This window comes from Eleutherodactylus coqui, chromosome 5 (genome assembly GCF_035609145.1).
Source record: "Eleutherodactylus coqui strain aEleCoq1 chromosome 5, aEleCoq1.hap1, whole genome shotgun sequence".
Taxonomy (NCBI): domain Eukaryota; kingdom Metazoa; phylum Chordata; class Amphibia; order Anura; family Eleutherodactylidae; genus Eleutherodactylus; species Eleutherodactylus coqui.
The window spans coordinates 140,642,374-140,667,081 of NC_089841.1; the positions used below are offsets into that span (position 1 = coordinate 140,642,374).

Consider the following 24,708-nt stretch of genomic DNA (forward strand, 5'->3'; position numbering starts at 1 on the left):
GCTGAATGTATAGTTTATTTATTTGGTTATTTTTTTTTTGTTTTCAAGTTCAGCTATTTATGTAAACTGTTACAAATACATGTGCCATGGTTAACACAATCTCTACATAACAGCTCAGTAGGTAGGTGATATGGAATATACTGGTGCTATATAAAGATGATCAGTAAATATTAGCAGCTGCTGGCAGTCTATTCATAGAGAAACTCTAAATAGGCCTCTCCATCTGAGATCCTTATGCTGTACCAATGTCCCCTTGTGTTATAAAAAAATGTATTTTCATCTTCAGTCTTCCACTAACTCATATTAACCCTTTCCAATACACTGTCTGACATGTAAAGACATTCTGATTGAAGGCTATACAGCTCTGATGTCAGAAGACGTCCGGCAGGGTATTTTTGCTATAGATTACTTGCCGCTCTGTCAGGAGCCTCTCCAGCATGTCACATACCACAGTACTAGCTCTAGCCAGCAGATGGTGCCATTGTATAATGGCAGAAAGAGAGCTGCCCCCTCCCCCCACCCCCCAGGAAACCTTGAATCCAAAATTGGATTGCAACGGGTTAAGTGTATGAGCACTTGCCAGAATCTTATTGCGGTTCTTGATTTACTGGATTTTAGATATAGCTGTTTGAACTGCCCATTGCCTGTTCTTGCTGTCTACAACCCCTTTTTATCTGCCAGAATGGAAAAAAACAAAAACACAATGGGTAATACCACATTCATAGCGACCCACACAATGAAAATCTTTTATCTTGCTTGGTGAATGTTCTAATAAAGTTATGCCAGAATTGCTGTAGTAAAAGAAATCCCACACAAATGGTACCAATAAAAACTACAACTCATCCTGCACAAGACAATCCCTCACATGGCTCTACTGCCAGAAAAAATGAGAATGTCATGGGGATTCATTTCTCAAAGAGAATTAATTCAAAAGTAGTAAAATAAACCCAGTATTGCAGTAATTGTGCTGTTTCAGATGGTTATTTTTATTGAATGGTGAAACAATGGTGGAATTTTGGGCTTTTAATCTCTTGCCTCCCTCAAAAAAGTAATTTATACAACATATATGTACCAGAGTGGTGCCATTTAAAATGTACAACTCCTCTCCCTTCACCCCACCCTGAAGAAAAACAAGCCTTCATAGGGCTATCATTGAGTTATGTCTCTTGCAGTGTGACGGTGAAAACAGCTCTATCCTTTAGACAGAAAAGAGGCTCGTCACTAAGGTTACACATGCTGAAACTTGCTTTCTGAGCAAAACCAAGTGACAACCAATAAGCTGGAGTTTTCTAAATTCACTTATCAAAATGGCCTTTAGGCCTGTGCTGTCTGAACTGGCGCACAAACGTTAGTTTTGTGTTCGTTCACGCGGTTTTACGGTGCCAGCATGTGCATGTAAAAACTGCCTAAGACTGTGTGAAAGGGGCCTGAGAAGCGCTGCCTGGAGAATACTCCTGCGCAGCAAAAGAAAACATGTACAAATCATGAGCTTTGTTTCCTCTTATTGAACAAACCCGCATGCACTAAACACTGACACGGAGAAAATTCTCAGTTGCTTATCTTGAGTTGCGTGCTTGCAGCATAGATCTCATCCTAGCAAGATCCTAGACTCTTACAGAATTAAAAATGCCAAGCATATTTTCTCCTTCATCCTCCATACTTGCCCCAACAGCTTCTTGTCCCCCTCCCTAGGGTCCGGAAGCAGACAAGTGGCTAAAAGCCCACGCACACAGACTAGTGCTATTGTAGGTAGGGAGCACTGGAGCTGACACCAGGATATCTACTATTGTACCTACTTGTCATGGAACTGACTTCCACCCTACCCTGAAGGCTGCTTCTGCTCTGGGCAGATAGGATAAGGCTAGTGGTCTGTGCTTCCCTGCATCTAATCCTGTTTTATTACACAGAGGAGCAGGGAACAGAAGGTGGAAGTACCAAAATTGAACTGTCTGATGTGGGGTCTGCTATAACAGGGGTCCCCATCTCCAGTCCTTAGCGACTACTAACAGGTCATGTTTTCAGGATATCCTATAGAAAAAACACTTGTGGCAATGCCTGAGTCACTGACTATAGTTACATCACCTGTGCAACACTGAGGAAATCCTGAAAACATGACCTGTTGGCGGTCCTTGAGGACTGGAGTTGGAGAACACTATGCTATAAAATTAAAAGAGCTGCTACTCGGGTGATTGCTATACAGGGTCAATCTGCTGGCTACTCTCAGATTGGTGGGGTCTGCCACTTGGGACCCCTACTATTTAGCTGATTAAAGTGATAGCACTCAAGTGAGTACTGCGGCTTCGTCAGTCCTTACCAGACACACTGCAGCTCAATCCCATTCACTTGAATGGAACTGAACTGCATTCAGACCATGTGACTAAGAGGAATATCACATCACAATCAGTGGATCTCTATTGAGGACAGATCAGTATTTTTGTTCCAAAGAACACAAAGGGCTCATTCACACTTGTGATTTTTGTGTGCAATGCATGGCCATGTGATACGTGGTGTTTGGAGCCAATGAAAGTAAGTAGACTTATTGATCCATGCACATGAGCGTGTAGCCACTGCATTTTGATGCATGTGAAAAAAAATACCACAGCATGTTCTATTTCTCCGTACGCAGCATGAACGCTATTCTATGGACGGTGTATGCAATACTGCCCATATGCAATATGTTGCACATAGGTGGTGGTATATGTGCAACCCTGCTATGAAACAGTGGGGAATTAAAGGAAAAAAAAGCTCACTGCACATAACCGCATGTGTTATATATTCAGTCACGCGCAGTACACTGCCTCCCTCACCTCAATCCACCACCCAGCCTGCTCCCTCTGCTCAGCTAATGAAATCAGATTAACTGCCCTTTTAATTTGAACCTCTCATTCCCGCCTCCAAGACTTCTCCAGAGCAGCACCAGTCCTCTGGAATGCGCTACCCAAAACTATCTGGGCAATCCCCAACAATTTCAGGTGTGCTCTAAAAAGGCACTTTTTCAGGGAGGCATATAGTATCTCCTAAACAAAGCCCCTCTGCCTGATAACATGCTTCCTAGTGACTGCAACACCATTGTCTGTGTATATAATCTCACACTCCTCACCTCACCACACTGTGCACATCTCCAGCCCCTTTACCTTCTGTATCCCCCCCCCCCCCCCCCCCCCATTATTTGTAGTATGTAAGCTCGTTGGAGCAGGACCCTCACCCCTACTGTTTCCATCAATTGATCACTACATGTAACAGTGGTTTTTGTATCTTTTTTTTGTACCTGTTCTCCCCCTGTTTTGTAAGTGCTGCGGAATATGTTGGCGCTATATAAATAAAGATTTTTATTATACACTCGCTGCCATACGCGCCGGTAGCCAGCATCACACTGACCGATAAAATGCTGAGGGACCCCCGCAGCAGTTTATGCATATGGTCATATGAATGAGGCCGTAGGTTTCTTGTACACAGCTACTCTACTGCAAAATGCAGATGGAGAAAAACTGATTGCAGTCAGCACCTGTACTCTCCAATTCAAACAGCATGATGAGTACCTGTGTCAGCTGCAATCAGAGCTCCATCTGCACTTAGCAGTGAAGAAGCGTTGCCATGTAATGGCAGTCTTAGTCCTCATGTACTCTTGTAAGCATGTATTCCACTGCTGAATCCCATAGCAGAAACCAGACGTGCCCGCAGACAGGGACAAAAAAAACATTTTCTTACCTGTCCAGCTCCAGCGCGGATCTCCTCTGTGCCGGCCGGATCTTCTTTCTTCAGCACAGCGGATGTGTCCAGTCGCATGCGCAGTGCAATTTATTTATTTTGTTTAAATCTCTTGCTAACTGCTACATGTCCGCAGTGACAGCTGTGGCTGGGCCGTGGATCGAACGGCTTATATTGACTTAAATGGAAGCTGTCCCTGCAGGATCCTCAGAAAAATGTAGCATGCTGCGATTTCTTCCTGCACAAGCGATCCGCATGCCAGGAAAAAATTACATCCGTGCTGTTTTGCGGATCTCCCGCATGGGTTCTGCAAATCAAATCCGCCCGTGGACATTGGGCCTTAGACTTCCTACATAAAGACGAGATCACACTCGCCAATGTGCGATTTACCCGCAAGTTCGAGGTGGTTTTTTGTCCAAAACGCCACCCATCACTTCTGGGAAGTAGGATCGGCAAGTGTTTCTCATTGTTTTAAATGGGTAACCTCCCATTCGCATACACACCGTGCAATGTGTTTTCCTGTCTCATTGAGAACACAAAAATATAGGGCATGCTTATATGACTCCACTCAAAAGAGTGGCGTTTATATTTGTGTCTCACAACGCATAAATCTCAGGTGTGTGAAAGCAGCCATAGGCTTCTATCCGCTGCCACTAGCCTTCACATTTTCCTGACTATTTCAGACGGCAATTATCGCTATTACAGCCTATTAATAGCGCTAATTGCTGGTTGTGAACTGCACTTGCAGCTGTTGTAGGGAGATGTGAGCGCTAGCTTTCATATAGCACCATTAGGCATCTTTCACTCCAGCGTAGTTTTAGTGCTTAAATAGCTGCGCTAAAAAAAATCATATCTCGCTCATGCAAAAATTGCATTAACGGGCGATTTCCAGCTCTTAAGTCCAGAGCCTAACTAGCTGTGAAATTGCCAGTTCACACAATTGAAGGTGCGTGGTGCGTGTTATCCATTTCCCATAGTTGCTCTCCCTAAGGAGAAAAGAGCGTTTCTGACCCCTGTCCCAGGCCTCTCACTAGCAAAAGCCAGACTCCTACTGTACACTGATGATGGGCAATAACCCGGAAACAGCTGTATGTACATGGAGTCTGGCTTTGCTTTTGATTCCCAGTCATTGTAACAAGACTTGTATAAAAAGTCTCACTTTGACTCGAAGGAATGCTGCCTTTCAATAGGTGGCACTGTGGAGGATTTATTCCATCCCCCTTAATTGCCATTTCCCATAGGAGTCCATAAAGGCTCCTACGCATCACACTCCAAAGATAAGTCAGGTCCTGGCTTGTCTCGCAGCACAGACCTTAGATGTGAGCTTTGCAGCTTCAATAGGAAACCATTGTTTCTAATAGACGCAATCTTTTCACGCTCCCATAATGCACTAAAACCGCTTGTGTGAATGAGGTCTTAGGGCTCCCACACACTCGCGTTTTTTTAACGCGAATGTCAATGGGACTTTTTAATGTTAAAAACATCACAAGTTGGTGCTTTGCGATTTTTGTGCGATGCGTTTTGAAAATTAGAAAGTCTCCTTGACGTTTGTGTTAAAAAAATGCTGCGTTAACGCAAGTGTGTGGGAGCCCTTAGGGTGCTATTACATGAGCAATAGCGGCTGTGCTAGCATTACTGTTGCCCTGACCATTGCTGGGCTGAACCTGCAAGCACGAGTGCCAAACAGCAATGTTAACCAAGTAGTTGTGTAATAGCTTCCTTCGGCCGATTTCACACTGGCGTGAAAATCGCACGATATTTGTGTATTGTAGGATACCCAAATCTTGCACAAATATGAATGCCATTCTTTTGAATGGGTTCATACACCTTAGCAATGTTTTCCTGCATGGCACTGCAAAACAAATTGCAGCATGCTCGATTTAGCTGCGAGATCCTGCATTGTTTTCAGTGGGACCGACGGCAACGGGAGAACTCCGCGATTCTCTGCCTCGCATCCACGGAGCTTTCACATAGTGGGGAGCGTGATATGGGGGCGATATTCACGGCCCCATATTGTGCTCGCCAGTGTGAGGCTGGGGTCCCACGGGACGTATTCTCAGCGGAAATCTCACGGATTGGCTGCAGCGAAAAAAACGCAAGATTTCCGCGGGGAAAGCGCTGCTTCAAAACCCGCGGTACTTAGCCGTGGGTTTTGGAGCGGCTCGGCTGCACGCTTTTCCATTGCGGCCGGCGCTCCTATAGAGGAGAGCGCAGCTGCAGCAGAAAAAAAAAATTGACATGCTGTGGCCGGGGAATCCGTGCCGCATCGCCGGCTTTGCCACGACAGATTGGCCAGGCTTTTACGCCAGGCAGGAAAGATAGCATTGAAACTATCTTTATGGCCAGACTACGGCCGCTGCCATAGACAATGGCAGTGACAGTGGCCGGAGAAGGGAGGTGAAGGGGAGTTTAGCAATGTGACTGCTAAACTCCATCCCCCTTCTCTCCTCCTCTCTTCTACCCTCCAGCAGTTTGCAATGGGAGGTGCCCAGACAGGGGCGGAGCTAAGCTCTACCCCGCCCCCTTCTATTGCTGGCTGCAGACACGGGGAGGGGGCGGGAACAGGAGCTTAGCTCCGCCCCTCGCATTGCAAACAGCCAGAGGGGAGGAGAGAGGAGGTGAGCCAGGAAGGGGGAGACAGCTTAGCAGAGCTTGTGCATCACATGGTAGCGTATATTGGCATTTTTAACATTGGAAAGTCCTATTGACACTTGTGTTAAAAAAAACGCAACGATATCGCGATCACAAGTGTGAAGGCACCCTAAGGGTTGGTTGAATGAGGTCTTGGTTTTTTGTGAAGTGAGTTGTATTTTATAATGGCACCTTTTTGGGGTTATGTGTAATGAATGTTAATTAATTTGGGGGGGAAATGTGTGAAAGAGTGTCAGCAGTTAGATCACTGTGTGTTGTAGTCCATCTTTACAGCATTCACTGTGTAATAATTAAACTATTTTATGGGTTATTATAGTTATGGCTATACCATTTTTTTATGCTAGTAATAATTTTTCTTTCTATTGATACCATTTTGGGATACATTTAACTATATTCTAGGGCACACTTTAGGTTACATACATAGGTTAAGTATACAGTTATAAGCAGCAGGTGTAGTTACTGCAAGCTTTTCCTTTTCCATATGGCTGCCTGCAGACGGCCGGGTCGGATCCTGCTGCGCCCCTGCAGGGACCAGTGTGGCTCTCACCTGCTCCCGTGGCTCCGGCTCTCTGATGTGCTGGCTGCCGCCCAACCGGCGCAGAGCGGAGCCGGCAGCCCGGGAGTGACATTTCTGTGCAGGCCTCTGTGAAACCCGGATGGAAATAGAACATGCCGCGATGTGTTTTCCACGTGTGATTTCACGCAGAAAAATCGCGGCTGTCTGCCTAGGATTGCGTTTTCTAATGCAATCCTATGGCAGCTTCCACGGGCGGAAATTTTGCAGGAAATCCCACTGAGGAATTTTCGGCCGTGTGTAGGGGGCTTTTGAGGAGATTTATTTATGCACAGGTATGAAGTGCTAATAGTCTAGTTGGGAAGAGTTTAGTAATCTGTGTTTAATGCTATTTCATTTTCAAACACTAGATGGTGATATTGTTACCGATGTTGAATGCATACTACAATACAACTAGATTACTGAGGTGGGTACTCTGCCAAAAAATGCATCATCTTAATGTACTAATCGCATTTGTGCTACTTGTATCTCTTGAACAAATCACCTAGATTTGCATTTTCTTCCTCTGCTTTATTACCACTTTAGGTGCTATTCCCATTGGATTACTAGCATACAGTTGAGGTTTTTATTTTTTTTTCTTCCTAGTAGATTTATACTAAGCCGTGTTAAAAGAAAAAAGTATGCAACTGTTTGCCATAAAATTTGACCTCACCCCCTTGCCTTCATTGTAAAAAATTGTATACCAGGGTGTTGGGGAAGGTCACATTCTGAACCACTGCCTTACGCACCATGAGACCTTCTTCTGATGAATACCATTGTTTTTAATGCAGCTATGCCAGAAAATTGGTGAAAATGCATTCAGAAATCTCACCAATTACAACAACTGTTACAGGTTAGGGGAAAAAAAACATTTAGCTGATTAGATCAGTAACATTTCTGTTTGAGTTTTTGGGCAATATATTACCAATGCTAGCTAGATTGCAATAGTGCAATGCTTCTGTAGAAAAATTACTATGTGGGGAGTTTACTTACCAGCATTTTATACGCGAACATAGGTAAAGAGAGATCCAGAGTAAAGTGCACCTCTTATTAAACATAACATATGTCTGGTCAGTCTGTTCTCCAGCCCACTGTCGTAACTATAGGGAATGCAGGGGATGCGGTTGCACCTGGGCCAGGAGCCTTAGGGGGCCCATAAGGCCTTTTCTCTCCATAGAGGGAGCCCAGTACTATGAATAAAGCATTATAGTTGGGGGCCCTGTTACAGGTTTTGCATTGGGGCCCAAGAGCTTCAAGTTACGCCTCTGCTCCAGCCTGAAACCTACCTTGGCTACGAGCTGGTATTGACTTAAGCTATAGTTTAAGGTACCACAAATGAGTGATTTCAGGTGACTATCGACCTTTGTACACATGGCTTCACACAAGGCACTGAGCATGAAGTTGCTCACTTCTCACTAGTCTTTCCTTTTCATCTCACTGAAAAGGAATGACTGCTGAGCAGCTTCTCACTCAGTGTAAACAGAAGTTGCTCAATGTTTGAGCGACTGTTTCCTTACAGAGAATGGAGGCAGGCGGGCCAGAACGATTGCTCTATAAAATTTCTGCTATGTGTGAACATACCATAAAGCTTAATTATCTGTATAGTATAACGAGTTAAAATCCCTGCCACTTTGAAGAACTCTCTTAACTGTCAGACAATGTGAATTTTATTTACAAGTATGCCGAATCCCAGTCCTGAACTAGTTTTCTTGTACAGCTGACAGTTTGTTTCTACCTGCACTGATACATTGTAACAACCAGCCTAGTGTCCAAGAGAGGATTGTAACAAACCATGCACCGTATGAGCAGGAGCTGGACGGGATAAGCTGTGAGCCTTTGAATACAAACAATTAATGTTTATTTTTGATAACAGCAAGCAGAAATCTTGAAGATAGGGAGCAATTGAAACACAAGTATTAGAAAGTTGTATGACTTTTCTTTTATTCAGTGAATACATTTTTTTACATGCGACGCACCACCCTTCACGCTTTGTGAGAGAGAGAGAACTTGTTGGAAGATGTTTATGGTCAGATGATAAGTAAACATTGACTCGGCCATACAAATTCCACAATCCTATAAAAGAGTATTATTGGTTTGATAACATGGCTTATGTGTAAATAAACTAAAGTTGGTCTGGAGTTATGCCACAGCAATTCAAACAAGTTGAGGACTTGGCTTCACGATGTATTGAAATGGATTAAAGGCTTCTCTGCTGATTCATACTTGAACTTGAATATGAACAGGCTAAAATGAAAAAAAAACCTTTACTGTATATACTTTATAAAACTATATTGCACAATATGCTGTATTACACTAATTGGTGCTCTTTATATTTAGAACTTGCCCAAACAGTATTATCTGTGTATGTTCTTTCTTTCCATAACTAGGAGTGCATACTTACCAGCATTCGAATCTCATATCACCAGACCTGTGGGCACCGGGCCACTGTGGGCATGCTTCTCCCCCCTGCAGTGACAGCATATTGCATGGATCACTGGATGAGGATGCGTGGATGGCATTTCATTCATTTCAATGGGGCAGCTGCATTGAAAATGAATGGAGCAGCAACACTCTTGCGTGTCTGTTGCTCCATTGAATCTCTGCCTCAATGTGGGAGGTGCATTGAGTCTACAGTGAGGACAGGAGATACAGGACCTTCATTCTCAGGAGCGGTGGGGGTCTCTGTGATAAGACTCTCATTGGCGAGTAAATTATTCCCTATCCTGTGGAGAGAAGATAACTTGTAATTCTGGTAGAATCCCTTTAAACCATGTTCTTTTATGGCAGGAAATACCCCAAAACATGCCAGAAACTGTCAACCCTTTCCCTTCCCACGATGTATCTGTTACATCCACGCTACAGTAGCCGAGGATGCATAAGATACATCCTTATTAAAAATGGTTATATCTCAGGATGTATTACAGATAAAGCTTTGGTTGGGATTTTGTCTAAAAACCAAAGCTCTTGGCTAGACCGCAGCTCTATCTACAATACAACCTAAGGGTGCATTCAGACGACCGTATATCAATATATGGGACATCCTGGGGGGAGGGGGGGGAAATACTCCCACTACTTATCACCCCACAGTTAGGCAGGGTGGTCGTAGGTCCTGTTTAGGATAAGTGTGCTATCGGAACATCGCCTTCAATATAGGCCCGCTGTCCCTGGAAAGTAATCCGTGTGTGTAGTACCATCCACATCAAACCGTGAGTACTGCAGTAATACCTGCTATAGAGCTCTTTACCCATAGACAGCAGACATGTATTTTTTTGCTTATTACAATTTTCTATGTGTATATTAAGGTTAATAATGGTTTTAAAGTATCTTTGAATAAAGGTTTATATTTTTAAAGGAGTATCCTTTAGTTATGATAGTTGTCTGGTTATTGGACCCTGTGTTATATATAATTGTTGCACTGTTATTCTTCCAGTGGCGTAGCTATATGGGGTCACAAGAGTCACGATTGCGATGCGGCCCCAAAAGGCTCCCCTCAGCACAATTCAGGATCTCTCAGGCACCAACCAGAAACACTACAGGCTGGAGGTACACAAAGGGGAGACCACACTGAGCATGGAGTTGTGCAGAAGGGGTAACACCCTGATAATGAAGAGGATACAGAAGAGGGCCTCTGTGACCACGAGCAGGACTCAGAAGGGGAATTAGCTCTCGTGATGGGTACTATGGGTTGAATATAAGGGCATATACACATTAGGGATTTTGGTGCGGATACACATCAAAAACCATATCAAAATGCGCACCATTTGGTGTGGATTTGATGTAGATCTGCAACAGTTATGACACATTCAATTGATTCTGCAATAGATCCACACAATAATCCGTTTCAAAATCCACACCAAGGATTTGATGCAGTTTTTGGTGCAGAAATTGACGTAGATTTTCTGCTGTTCCACTACATGTGAAGTACCCACTAGCGATATGTGTTCTTGCGATGCGAGAACGAGTGAAAACGCATGATTATGAAACCAATGATATGAATCTGTCATTGACAACTAACACAGTTTGTGATACTGGCAGTAGAAATTCATTTGGAAGTGAGGGTTTTAGTGAGAGATGGAGGTATATGCAACTGCAACTTCAAAAGACTATCTCCTAGGGTACTTATTTGGGCTTATTTGGGCAGCAATTTACACACAGAATTTTTGAGCAGTGAATAGAACTCATTGATTTCAATGAAAAAATATGTGGCATGTCCTATCTTGGTGTGTATTATGCACTTTAGAAGCTCATTGAAATCAATGGATATGTGTAAATATGCGAGAAATACACAGATAACCTGTATATCTGCTGCATATGTTTGCACAAAAACAATGCAATTTTGTGCATTTTGACTTAAAAAGACTGCAGATAGGCAGAAAAATGCAGGTTGACAGTATATTTTGGCTGTGAATACATTGCATATTATGGACCAAAATACGCCCATGTGAATGCACCGTTAGGGTGCATTCAGACGACCGTATATCGGCCGAGTATTCACACCGGCCGATATACGGCGTCTCTCTCTGCAGGGGGAGGAGGCTGGAAGAGCTGGGAGCAGTGCTCTGAGCTCCCGCCCCTTCTCCACCCCCCTGCACTAGTTTCAATGATCAGAGGCGGGGCAGGGGTGGAGCTAATTCTTGCTACTTAGCCCCGCCCCCATCCCGCCTCCTCTCATTGCAAATAGTGCAGAGGACCTTCTGCCAAAGGACTGCCACAGGGATTTCTGCTGCATACAGTGTACTCAGCACTCCTGTGGAGAATACAGCACAATGGACAGCAAACACCTCATAATTCTGTGTTATCTACTCTCTGGATGAATGATGGATTTTATTCTCACCTAAAAATCATCATTCAGCTGAAGAGTGAAAGATGGGAGCATTTACACACAACGATTATCGCTCAAATTATGGCTTTTGAGGGAATTTTGAGCAATAATAGTTGCGTGTAAATGTGCCTTTAAGCTCGATGGTGTCTTAGTAGATGACAACATATTATTGGCATCCATTAATGTAAGGAATTATAATGGCAGCCATCCTGACCATGAGGGGGATTTAGAAGGGGAATTAGTTATTGTGGTGGGTACTATGGGTTAAATATAAGGGCACCTTCACATGTTAGGGATTTGGGTTTTAAACTACACCACTGGAAGGCATAAAAACTTGCCGATAATTGTCCCGTGTAAACAGGCAGTCTTTCATCTCTGACACGCTCCACCTTCATTCAGTGAGCAATTATTATATGATAATCATTGGGGCAATGGTAGGGCATTTAAGCGCCCAACCGTCGTCCTATGAAATCAGTGCTGGATCTATAAGCATGACTCTGTTCTTCAGTCAGTATGTGCGTTCTCCCACTGTTCTCTATGGACACTGACTGAAGAAAAGAGTCACAATGACAGACAAGTTGCTGAATAACTGGGGCGACAACATGGGAATGAGGAACTAGATAAGTATAAGAAGTACATCCACGAATTACTCATTCCCTGTCCTATAAGCACCATAACTTAGTTTATGGTGCTTATAGGACATGACAGGTTCCCTTTAAGATCATTCAGATTTGAGACAATTGTTACAATAATTGGCCCAATATCAGACTTTACCCTAGGCCTTATTCACATGACCATATGCGTTCTTTTTTTTAAACAATTATTGAGTTTTGACAGTAATAATTGTTAATGTAAAATCAAAGCAATATATTTATGTAGGTAAGTAAAGTAGAAGGAAATAGTGAAATTCATTGCTTCAACTTGAAACAAGTCTAACATTTACGTTCATCTGTAGGCGCCGTAAAATCGCATGAATGAGGGATTGCCGCAATCAAGTCTCGATCTTAATTAACGTATTTCATTCCATTCACATTGGTGGCTGATGCGTATTGACAAAAGAATACACTAAAGCGATGAAAACCATTCATCACTGTAAAAGGCTTGAATGACTAATAATGCTTAATTAGGGCTAGCTGTCTTCTTTTTCCAGCATTGTACGCAGGGAAACTCCCTCACCCTTCCTTTTTTTCCCACTTCAATAGAAGTCTATGGGAGCTTTCTGCATATTTTGGCAAAAGATAGGACAAGACCTACCTTTTGATGCAGAGTATAAGAACGGCGAGCAAAGATGGCGATTTTTCCCGGCGTAATTTTTTTATGCGCCCAAAAATTGCTCATCTGAATGAATACATAAAAATCCAATGGTTCAGATGGTCGCAATTTTTGGGCAATTTTTTTTACGTCACTAAATACGAGCGTATATACGGTCCTATGAATAAGGCCTTAGGGTGAGGTCACACACAGTGGAATTGTTGTAGAATTTCAGCTGCGGGATGTCCTCCAAAATTTTACAACCAGGTACAGTATAAGGGCCCCTTCATATGAACGTATTTGCACATGCAATATGCAGAGAATAGAACCTATTGATTGCAATGTGTCCATTCTCATTACTTTTTTGCTCGGACATATCATGCACATGAAAAAAATCCAGCATGGTCTATTTTTGTGTACGTTTGGGCACCAAAGGTCCCCATAGAAGTCTATGGGAGCTGCGCAAATGCACACTCAATACACACACAAATGCACAATATACTGTACAATTCCATCAGAAAAAGGGAATTCATTAGGCTAAATAGCCCTTAAAATCACGGCAGGGGTATGTCCTGCACCCATGTGAACTGGTCCTGCAAGTAAAAAAAGTACAGTAACGTGTCAAAACACGTGCAAAAGTTCATTGCTCATGGTGCAAATGCATTGCGATTACGCAAGCGTTTTTGTGCATACGCTTGTCTGAAGGGGCCCCAAATGTAAGTGAATTTCATTAAGCCTTTCTTTTGCATGAATTTTGGTGCAAAACATAGTGCGTGCCAAGATTTATAACTTTTTTTACTCCATTTTGAGCATAAATTGATTAATAAATCTGCCACAAAGGACCAAAAAATGCACTAATAGCAAAAGCACGATAAAAAACCTGTACTGCTTATAGGGCACTTCATATTTACCTATTGACTTTCAGCTAAGATCTGGTCACAGTGTTTAAAAAAAATGCCAGAAAAAGCACCAGGAAAAATGCGGCAAACATGGGAGATAAAAAAAATCGCACATCGCAGAAAGATAGAGCATGCTGTGAATTTTTTGTTCACTCAACATCACATCAGTGAAAACATCGTAGATGGGAAGGAAACCATTGAAAATCTTTGGTTTCATAATCTGCTGTTTACTGACTCTTGCATCACGTGAAAATCGCACAATTTTCTCACCCCTGTGGGAAACCACCCTTACAGATGACATTACAACTGCATGTCATGGTGAGCTTTAAAAAAATGGCCGCGAAAAATCTAGCCATCTGAATAGATTCATATTAGCTCCGTATTATGGTCCGCAAAACAGGGAGCAAACATAAAGCTAAAATAGGCTTGTCTGAGACCAGCCTTATTGGGTGTATCCAGACACCGCAGACATGTTTTAGAGATTTCTGTAACTTATTGCACATACACATGGACGTTAAAAAAGGTTGCGCCTGAGGTTCTCGGGTGCAACTCGGATTAGACAGCACACGGACAAAGACGTGCTATTTGTCGGATTACAACAAATCCCATGTGCATGCACCCAGCCAAATGAATGGGTCATATTACTGTTTGATTTTCAGACTAATTTTTCAGTAGGAAGATTGGACAGAAAAAAAAAGCCCGCGTGCGGGTACCTGCAGACGAAAATAGTACACATTAACCCTTTGCAATTCAATTTTAGATTCAGCGTTTCCTAGGGGGGTTTCTCTTTCTGCCATTATGCAATGGCGCCACCTGCTGGCTAGAGCCAGTACTGCAGTATAGGACATGCAGGAGAGGCCCCTGACAAGAGAGCAACCAGTAATATACAGAAAGAATACCCTGCCGGACGTCTTCCGACATCGGAGCTGTACAGCCTTCAATCAGAATGTCGTCAGACAGTGGATTGGAAAGGGTTAATGTCCCGTACATCGGATAGCACGCGGATGGGATGTCTATATGGTGTCCTGAGAATATTGGGCGCCACTTTTTCAGCGCCCGTGTGCATGTACCATGGGCTTGCATTTAAACGAGCAAGGTTCACGGGTGATTTCTGGGCGTAGTGAGGCGCGCAGAAATCGCAGGTGAAAAGAATCCATTGTTTGCAATGGGTTAATTTTCCTAAGTGATTTTTCGCTTGCACCGATAGTGCGAGAACAATAAAAACACAATATATCGTATTTTAGGGCAATTCTGTTCAGGAATCCTCCCTTATTTCCTATTGGAGCCAAACATTGCATCGCACTTGCATATACATGCGATTTTCATGCGAGTGCGATGCGGTTTTTCTATTTTTACTAGCCGTTCATGAAAAAATGCGTGAAAATTGCACGTGCAGCGATGTGTTCTTGCAAGACGCATCGCAGGAAGAATAACTGCAGGTTTACGAGAACAGTATCAGTCTCTCGGGCCGATATCGCACTTGTCCACGTAAATACGGCTTCTAACCGGGTCCAGCCAACTGAATGGCTTGGTTCTGCAGCACGTGGTTTCTGTAAGCCCCATCCAGAAGGCTACAATTGGTGCAACACATCCCCTTCACAAAGGCTGAAAGTTGTTGTTTTTTTTTACAAAATTGACTAAATGGGTACAAAACAGCCGCAGCTGCAAGTCCAGAGCCATGGAGGGAGGAATGTGAGTGAGGAATGCTGCCTGTACAGTGTGACAGAACTACTCTGGGGCAGGAAGCTGCACAAACATCATGTGCCGTGTGAGGAAATGGACTCGGGAGGCTCTGAGGAGAACTACTTTTCCTCTGTGATACGACTCCTGCTCACATTACAGCGGCGGAAGGAAACGACAGGGATCAATCCTCCGCGATTTAAATGACTTGTAGCTGTGAGTGGGTGAGAAGTGGCAGTCGGCAGCGCTTGTGCGGGTGAGTAGCCCTCTGTGGGCACAGCTCTGGGCATCGTGTTACTGCGCCGTGTGGACGGATATTTACCGTCTGTGCACTTACCGCTCACTCTGTAGCAAGCAGCAGCTACTGTTGTGGGGAGAGAGCCGCACTGGTGTGAATAGCGGAGCTGGCGGACTGTGTAGGTGACTGTCCGCACATCAGTCCGCGCTCACTACAGGTAGAGCATCTCCTCTCCGCTGGAAGGGCTCTGCACCTCACCCCCATTATCACTCTGCTTTCCCATTTTCTACATATGAGATAAGACCAGGTGTAAGGTTCCCCTCTGCTTCCTCTTTATGCAGGTTTTGGTTCACAATTACTGATGCAAAAGTCACAAGTGTGAAAGTGACCTGGAGGTGCCCACACAGTGTTCACACGGGGCGGTACGCTGCGGAATGTCAGCTGCGGAACTTCCAGTGTATGATTTGTAGCATTTTGAAATCCCAGCTAAATGAATGAGTTTTAGTGATTTTTTATTTTTTTTATTTTATTTTTTAATTTTTTATTTTTTGTACACAGTGTAAAATATCCGCTGTGTAATTGCTCTTGGAAAGCAAATTTTAATGTAGTGGAAAAGCAGCAAGAATATACACTTTTTTTTTTTTTCCCTGCACTTTCCATTGTAGAGTTTAACATGGAGGTAATGATGATGATTATCCGTTCAGTCCCATCCAACCTTCGGTCACTCCATGGATCGATGTTCTTCACGCGTTTCTGTTTTTCACTGCTTCTAAGGCTGCCTGTCCACGGGTGTTGCAGTATCCTGCAACGGATCTCCGCCACGGGGGACGCCGCCCAGGAGCCGGCAGACGGATCTCTGCTGTCAGCCTATCTGACAGGCTGACTGCGGCAAATCGCAGCATGCTGCGAATTGCCGGCCGCGAGCGGAGAATCGCTTTGATTCTCCACCTGCGGACAGGGGCTATGGAGAGCGTTCACTGCGTTCCCTGCGGCTAGATTATCGCCGTGGCGAATGCAAAGAAACCCCGTCCGTGGACAGGCAGCCTTTCAGTTCGGTGACTGATGCATTGGTGGCGGCCTTGACTGTATCCAGCCATCTTGTTCTTGATTTTCTCTTTCCACTGACCTTGCCAGGCATCAGTACTGTTTCCAGTGAGTTAGCGCGCATCACGTGGTCAAAAAAGAGTCGCTGTTTGATGATTTTGCCCTCTAGTGATATTTTCGGTTTGCCGCGATCTAACACTACCTTGTTCGTTGTCATGGCGGTCTAAGGTACCCGCAGCATTCTCCTCCAGCACCAGAGTTCAAACACATCAATTTTCCTTCTGTTTTCCTGAGCGCCCAATTTTTGCAGCCATACGTTGTTATGGGAGGATGACTGCATTGACCAGTCTGGTTTTTTTTGCAATGCCAATATCCTTGCTTTTCCATTCCTTGCACTGCATTCCTACCGAGTGTAACCCGTCTCAGGTCCAGATTACCCGTTGATATATTGTGTGTTTTAGTTTTTTTTTTCTCCCAAGGAAGATGAAACCTTGGATTGATTTGACTCCTTCGTTGTTAATATCTATGTTCCCTGTACCGCTGCCTACCGCGGTCCTGACTTCCGTTTTCTTGCTGTTGAGGTCTAGTCCCATGCGTCCGCTTTCCTTTTGCACTGATTGAGTAAAGTATTCCAGTGGTAATATAAGAGCTAACTCCACAAGTGTTTGCACAAGGGTTGGTCGCAGTGCGGGTCGCATGTTAATTCACATTATTCCTCCAATGACGCAGTGGAATAAAGTAAACAGAAAAATCGCACTAAAATCCACACCGTAGAAAACACCACAAAATCCGCAACAAACAGCAGCTTTATGTGTTGTGGATTTCAGAACGGTTTATCAGCTACCCTGACAAATTTCTGCAGCGTCTCCGTCCCGTGCGAACATAGTCTTACATGGGGCGACTATCAACTGAATAATGGAAAGAGTGAATTCAAACAATAGTGGTTCAGTGTAAACATGGCCACCGACCGGGTGACGAGCCATAAGTCGTTAGTCGTTTTGTATCAACTTGTGAAGATCTGCAGTGAGACTTGTGGGTTTTTGGTGCAGAATAAGCTGCAGATTTGAGTGCGTAACCGCGGGCTAATTCTGCCCATGTGACAGCACCCTAAAAGCAGATAACCAGATATGACGTACAAATAATGGACTTTTCTTGTGTCCATTAAAAAAAAAAAGTAATCATTTTAGTGAGGGCTGCTAATCTGCACCCATTGTCACAGTCTTCATGATTTATCACAATTTTCCAATTTGACTGTTAAAAAAATTATCATTGACATTTATTTATTTTTAATGTAATTTACCAACCGCATGACTAAGGCCTAGTGCACACAGCTGTGAAGGGCTCCGCAAGCGGGATTCCACCACGGACCCCCCCAGAGACCCCATACTTGCCTCCGGATCCGACATCCCGCATGACGCTCCGCAGTACAGTGCATGATGTGCCGGCAGTGTCCTGTATTTCCAAGATAGATAACCCGCTGCACTCCAGAGTATGCACTTTAGTGCAGAGGTATTTCTTTAAGGCAAAGCTACCAAAGGGACCATGGACCTCCAGTCCCTGTATGGTATCCAGAACAACAAAAATAGTAGCAGCATCAGATGGTGAATTTAAAACAAATCATCCTTTATTGCTCCATAATGTAAAAAACAGGCAACGTTTCGACTGTAGGAAGTCTTTCTCTAGCCGTGTCATGTGACGCGCCTGGCAGTAGGCGGGGAAGTGTTTTCACGCTATCTTCCGCTGTGCCGTACGCACGCAGCAAAATAGAACATGCCACGGGTGAGTACGTGTGATTTCAGGGAATTGGCCCTTAAATGTACATTATGCAGTTTTAAAAGGTATGTGGACTGGACTCAGGAGCTGAATCCGCCCCATACCTGCTGGCTATCAGCTGGTTTTGACAGCTGCTGGCATCTTCTGCTATTGTGGCAATTGGCTATTGAAATCATAAACTAGACCATGCGTCTAAACTGCCAGCCAAGGAGGTGGGCCCTCCGGTGGCATATCAGCCTCCCTGTGATTCAATAGTGGGATGCTGATGGGTTAGCGTGGCAGCCTAGAGCCTACTGAACGCCTCCAGAGTTGCCATGTATGGATGCCGATTAAGCTGTACCTGTGACACAACTTTGAAGGGATCTTACCATCTCGGCCTTTCATGGCTAAGATTGGACTACCTGCTGCGCTGGTTGTTTCCAGCACTCTCTTCTCTTCAAAGGGAGTTGTGGAAACGGTGTAAAACTGCAGCCTCAACTGTTGCCCGTCATCCCCGAAGGTAGTCCCATTATAGACGCAGGCAACGTTGAAAATTATACCGCAGTACTGAATTATTGCAATATACTGTATAGTACAAGGGATCAAGTGTTTGCAAGTTCACGTAACCTATAGGGCCTAAAAATAATGTAGAAAAAGGTTTAATAAAATTTTTAGAACAGCAGAAACTTTTTAATATAAAAAAAATTCCTGTACAAATCTAAACAATAAAAAAAATCCACATCTGGTATCGCCATGTTCGTAAGTCTGAACTATTAGGCCTCTTTCACGCGGGCGACAGCGATATCAGCGCTGCAATATTGCAGCTTTGTACACACAATTTTGTAGCGTCAGTGATTCTTCTTCTTGTGAAACAATCTTGCATCGCTGCTACCCGCGATTTTCTCCCACAATAAAATCGTGAGAAAGTTAATAGGAGTTTCTAATGTTAAAAATGTATTGCATGTCATGAAAATCACAAGTACGTGCGATGCAATGCGATCAACAAGGAGGCTCCATAGGGAAACATGCGCTACAAAACATTGCAAATTGCGGCAGAATAGAGAATGCCACGATTTTTATTTATTTTTTCTAGCAACATAGCATCAGACAAAACATAGCTAATGTGAAGGAACCGATTAGAAACCATGGGCTTCACATACATGCATCTTGTAGCACTGTTGCAACACAAAAACAATTGCACAATTTTTGAAGCCTGTGTGAAGGCAGCCTTAAAATATTACACTTATCCTACACGGTGAGCACCGTTAAAGAAACAAAAAAAAAAACTAAAGCAAGAACGCATTTATGCTGGCTCCCCCACCCAAAAAAATATTGCATAAAGAGTGACCAAAAAATGTACTGAGCATTGCAGGGGAGGAACGGAGGGGAGATCTCTCTCTATCTCTACCCTCTACCCTCTATCGTCTCAGAATATGGCAAAAGCAAGCAATTTTTGTTTAAAAAAGAAAAAGATTTGTGTCATTCTTTTTTAAAGATAAAAAAAATACTAATTTTCTTTTTTAATATATATTACTGTAATCAACAAAATATAGATCACATGTAATTTTTACTGCAATGTGAATGCTGTAAAAACGACCCCTTAAAAAAAATTTCACACTTATTTTTATATCGCTGTACTTACAAAATACATTTAAAAATTTTACAGTATGTTTTATGGTACCATTTAAAGAAATACAACTTGTCCAGCAAAAAAACAGGCACTCCTACAGCTATGTCAACTGAAAAAATAATTATGGCTCCTGGAAGTCGGGGACAAAAAAAACTTTAAATCTCTGATCTTGAAGGTGTAAATTGGGGTATCATTTATTGGGAAACCCCTTTTCAATAGGACCCCCTGTGTGAAAATAATAAACGGAGGTATATTTATCCCTCCATGGCTACCAGGATCCAGCATTGCACCTTGCTGTGGTCCCGGTGATTTTTGACAAATGATGTCACAGGATATCAGGTGACCTCTGCAGCCAATGAGAAGTTGCAGAGTCATCACTTGTCTTTCTGTCATCGGTACTCGCATGTTAAGCGCTATGATGCTAAGAGTTCAAGATTGTGATACTGCAGCCGTAGCAGCTCTTCATATAATCATAGAATGGTAGAGTTGGAAGGGACCTCCAGGGTCATCTGGTCCAACCCCCTGCTGAGTGCAGGAGTCACTAAATCATCCCAGACAGATGTCTGTCCAGCCTTTGTTTGAACACTTCCATTGGAGGAGAACTCGCCACCTTCCGTGGTAACCTGTTTCACTTATTGATCACCCTCATTGTCAGAAATTTTTATTTTTTTTCCCTAATATCTAATTTGTGTCTCCTCCCTTTGTTTTATCCCCTTGCTTCTAGTCTTTCCTTGTGCAAATGAGAATAGGACTGATCCCTCTGCACTGTGACAGCCCTTCAGAGATTTGTAGACAGCTATTAAGTCTCCTCTCAGCCTTCTTTTTTGCAAGCTTAACATTCCCAGATCCTTGAACCGTTCTTCATAGGACATGATTTGCAGACTGCTTACCATCTTGGTAACTCTTCTCTGAACCTGCTCTAGTTTGTCTGTCTTTTTTAAAGTGGGGTGCCCAGAACTGGACACAGTATTCCAGATGAGGTCTGACTAAGGAAGAGTAGAGGGGGATAATGACCTCACGTGATCTAGACTCTATGCTTTTCTTAATACATCCTAGAATTGTGTTTGCCTTTTTGGCTGCTGCATCACATTGTTGACTCATGTTCAGTCTATGATCTATTAGTATACCCAAGTCTTTTGCACATGTGCTACTGCTTGGCTCAATTCCTCCCATTCTGTATGTGGTTGTTGTTTTTCTTTCCATTTTTTTTATTTTTTTTTGCCCAGATGTAGGACTTTGCATTTCTCCTTGTTAAATACCATTCGGTTAGTCGCTGCCCTAGATCTTTTTGAATACTCTCTCTCTTCCCTAGTGTTGGCTATCCCTCCTAGCTTTGTGTCATCAGAAAATTTGATTAGTTTCCCATTAATTTTCTTCTCCAGATCATTTATAAAAATGTTGAACAACACTGGGCCTAGGACAGAGCCTTGTGCTACCCCACTTGATACATTCGTCCACTTGGATGTGCAGCCATTTCTGATCACTCTTTGAGTACGATTACTCAGACAGTTCTGAATCCACCTAACAGTTGCCTTGGCAATCCCATATTTGGTCTTTTTTTTTCAATAAGTATTGTTTTTAATGGAAATGAATGCATTTCTGATACTTCCTCTCCTGTCTGCTTATGACACTGTCCAGCCCACCGCACTGGAGAGCAGGCCAGATGATCAGCTGATGGGCAGGGTTTCTGAGCGTCGGACCCCTGTCCATCAACTATTGATGACCTATCCTAGCTATTGCCTATTCTGTGGCTAGGCAACAAATATTTTTGTGGGGGTAATCCCTATAAGGTTCTAGAACATTGATCAGCGGGGGTCCTCCTTGCTGAGACACACCAGTTCCAAGTGAGAGAGTGCGAAGGAGCAGCAAGACGTGGTCCTTCATGACTCGGTAACTTGACTGATAAGTCGGAAAAAGAGAGAGACGTTTTACAAGACGGTCCTTCGCTTTGTCTGCAGTTTCCATCTCCATTATCAGCTTGCTTTGTGGAGAAAACCTAACTGCATGCGCAGCCCTGTAAGAGAGGAATACCTCACAACTGCTATTTGTGCACACGATTTGGGTGTGTAAGTATGTCAGCCATGAAATGCCATAAGAGAGAGGAGTGTCTAATCTGCTTTATGAGGTGCAACAAACTTAGCAAACCACCCATACCATATAGTTTGATGTAATTTGCCAGTACTTAATAGCATTAATAAGTTTGATGAGATTCGCCAGTACTTATTAGCACTTCTGATAACTAGTCACAACTTCAAGGACTAATGAACATATATAGACATGTCTTACATAATGAGCTAGTTATGCTGCCTGCACACGCTATGGATGATTGCTGTTTACCAGCTGCACCTCCATCTGTCATTGTGAAGCTCGGGTGTCGGCCGGCAATCACCGAGATCTGTGCATTCAGTGATGAATGTGGAAGGGGTGGTTTTACTTCCTACTTTGCTTTGAGCAACAGGTTGCTGTAATCATATGGTAACCACACAGTGATTAGCACATGTAGCTCAGTGGAGGACAGCTCTTGGGTAAGACGGGTTGTAACATGCCTTTCAGGAAAATGGCAATACTAGGCTGTCTGCACACAGGGAAGTTAAATGGAGAATCACACTACTGCATCCAAACAATGCCCAAAGGTTACGTGCACACGTAGCAGAAATGTTCCGCATGCAATTCCACACCACTTCTTTGTGGATTTTCAGCATGGATTTCACTCATTGTATTACAATCGGGAGACTCTGCCCCCTTTCTGCGTCGGCTAGGACGTGCTGCCGATTTGAAAATCCACAGAATGAGTGGATGCGGCTGTGCCTGAAACGCCATTCACTGACATTGTACTGTGAGTTGTTGCTGAATTTCGGTGCACATTCTGCAACCAAAACTCCATAACAGTTCCGCTATGTGTGAGTTCACCCGAATACACTCATTTTGTGGGAGTTACATAAACAGCCAAGCGCAGCTCTCCATATGAAATCATCTGGTAAGAGGGATAGCATGAGCAGAAATTCATGTATCCTGTTGCTGGAGGCAATACAGAGGGAGTAGGGGCAGTAAAGGCCTTCTACATAAGGGCTGATAATTGGGGAAGAATGTTCGTTCACATAAGCATTGCCCTCGAGTGAAGATGCTGATGATCAGTCGTCAAAAGAGCTGTCTGGTGAACACCTCTTTTATGCAGCACCATAGATCATTGTTGTTGGCAGTGCCTCTTCCCATGTAAACCGGGGATGTGCTGCCGGCAATAAGTGTATGGGGGATTAATGATTGTCAGTACAATCATTTGTCCCGCACACAGTCTGCCTATGTGAAGGCCCTTTAAAAGAGCACAGATGTCGGCCCTTAGGATATAGCTCAATTTGAAACCTCCAAGGCTCTTACTTCTCGCCTTCCCCTACACAGAACTAAGAAGTAAACACTTCATCCTGCTTCTCTAACTTAAAGCGTGCTGCTATTATTGCACCTAGAGCTTTACTCATTCAGCTAAGATTCTGAGTTAGAGCTTATTCACACCAGCGTATATCGTCCAGACCAATATACCATCTGATGCATCGGATCACACAGGCGACTATGACTGTAAAATTAGACTACACAGAGTTTATTTATAGAGTGTAGGAATGGAAACATATAGATCGGCATAGGAGCTGTGGACAAATATAAAAATTTTTTTATTATGACCTATTGCAAAATTACTGAAATCTGTATGCATTGCGAAGATACAAAATGTATGCATGTATTTACATTTTGTAAAACTATTCCATAAATGCTACATTTGTCGGGAACCCCAGTGTTACCATATGTACAAATGGTGCAAAGTATTTTATTTTTTTATCATACAGTTTTTGCTGTGATCACACGAAGGGCTTATTCTGACGTGCGCATATTGGCCGGTATGTGCTGTCTCTCTCTGCAGGGGAAGGAGGTGGGCCAGGAGCAGTGCATGGAGCTCCCACCCCCTCTCCACCACTCGTCACTATTTGCAATGGGAGGGTTGGGATGGGAGCCGAGCTAAGTTCTGCCCTGCCCCCTCCCATTGCAAAGAGGGGGTGGGAGCTCGGTGCACTTCTCCTGGTCCGGCCCGCCTCCCCCTGCAGAGAGAGACAGCGTATATTGGCCAGGCGTGAAAACCCGGCCATTATACACACATCGGAATAAGCCCTCAACACGAGGTGCACATGATCATGAGTTTTCAACAATCTATACTGGACATTCTTGAAAGTTCACTATTACTGCAAGTACAGTAAGTTGTTGTTTTTGTTTGTTTTTTTTTAAACATGCTTTTCTAAAACCACCCAAAGAAACATGTTCACGACATTTGATATTGTGAGACTTGTCAGGTTCCCCTAATTTGAGATTGAAGGACTTTTACATACAATAGTCAAGTTATATACATTATCCTACCAACAGTAATTGGACACCCGAGCAAGAATTAAAAGCAGTATTTATTTACATATGTTAATACTTAGTGGGGCTCCTTTGGCATCA

At 43.5% G+C, this 24,708-nt stretch overlaps 1 protein-coding gene across 1 annotated transcript in view; it reads left to right on the plus strand.

The window, feature by feature from the left end:
• Positions 1-15,630: 15,630 nt before the first annotated feature.
• Positions 15,631-24,708, plus strand: part of HVCN1 (hydrogen voltage gated channel 1) — a 33,765-nt gene continuing 24,687 nt past the window's right edge. Inside the window, exon 1 of the mRNA XM_066603256.1 lies at positions 15,631-15,821. The gene's annotated coding sequence lies outside the window, so the exon portion shown is untranslated. The remainder of the gene's footprint in view (positions 15,822-24,708) is intronic.